Source organism: Micropterus dolomieu, unplaced genomic scaffold (assembly GCF_021292245.1).
Source record: "Micropterus dolomieu isolate WLL.071019.BEF.003 ecotype Adirondacks unplaced genomic scaffold, ASM2129224v1 contig_8267, whole genome shotgun sequence".
Classification (NCBI taxonomy): Eukaryota; Metazoa; Chordata; class Actinopteri; order Centrarchiformes; family Centrarchidae; genus Micropterus; species Micropterus dolomieu.
The window spans coordinates 1-1,016 of NW_025737253.1; the positions used below are offsets into that span (position 1 = coordinate 1).

A 1,016-nucleotide genomic window follows, 5' to 3' on the forward strand; every position below is an offset into this window, starting at 1 on the left:
GGGTGGACATTCAGGAAAAGGATCCATTCCGCCTGGAAGTCCCTAGCCAGGATCAGACGCTCTCCCGTCCAAGTCCTAAGCAGGCCCTGCCAAGCCTGGCTTCCGAGATCAGGCGAGATCGGGCAGTCCCAGGCCGGAATGGCCGTAAGCTGCCTTTGCACACCCCAGACGGGCCTTCAAAACACGATGTAACATTTACACAGCACTGTGTACAGGATAGGGAGAAAAAGAAGCAGCAGCAGCAGCAGCAGCAGCAGCGCCCCCTGCTGTTTCCTAAAGAGACGTTCAAAAATTCTCCTTTCACCGAAGCGCCCTCTGCCGTTTTTCGAAGGCGAAGCGAAAAAAGGCTTACAGCACCGGGTATTCCCAGGCGGTCACCCGTCCAAGTACTAACCAGGCCCTGCTCTGCTTAGCTTCCGAGATTGGACGAGATCAGGCGCTCCCAGAAGGGTGTGGCCGTAAGCCACTCAGGCGCCCCCAAACGGCCCTTCAAAAGATGTTCTACGGCTAATTGAAAAAAAACATATTCTGCCCATAATGTCCAAGGTGCTCCAGAGTCACTTGGAATCCACAGGCACTGATTCCTGGGTAAACATCCAGGAACCGGGACACCGTTCACGCTGGCAGTCCACAGACAGGAATAGGCACCCGTTCCCGGGTATGGGTACAGCGACAAGACCACCTTCAGCCGGAGGTCCTCACTCACAAACAGACGCTCATTCCTGGGTGGACATTCAGGAAAAGGATCCAGTCCGCCTGGAAGTCCCTAGCCAGGATCAGACGCTCTCCCGTCCAAGTCCTAAGCAGGCCCTGCCAAGCCTGGCTTCCGAGATCAGGCGAGATCGGGCAGTCCCAGGCCGGAATGGCTGTAAGCTGCTTTTGCACACCCTAGAAGGGCCTTCAAAACACGATGTAACATTTACACAGCACTGTGTACAGGATAGGGAGAAAAAGAAGCGGCAGAGGAAGCAACAGCGCCCCTGCTGTTTCCTAAAGAGACGTTCAAAAGATCTCCT

The 1,016-nt window shown here is 55.1% G+C and overlaps 1 non-coding gene across 1 annotated transcript; it reads right to left on the reverse strand.

Annotated features, from left to right (window-relative positions):
- Positions 1-345: 345 nt before the first annotated feature.
- Positions 346-464, reverse strand: LOC123965052. Its single transcript, XR_006823612.1, has one exon. It is a non-coding gene; the product is annotated as a 5S ribosomal RNA (ribosomal RNA).
- Positions 465-1,016: the final 552 nt, after the last annotated feature.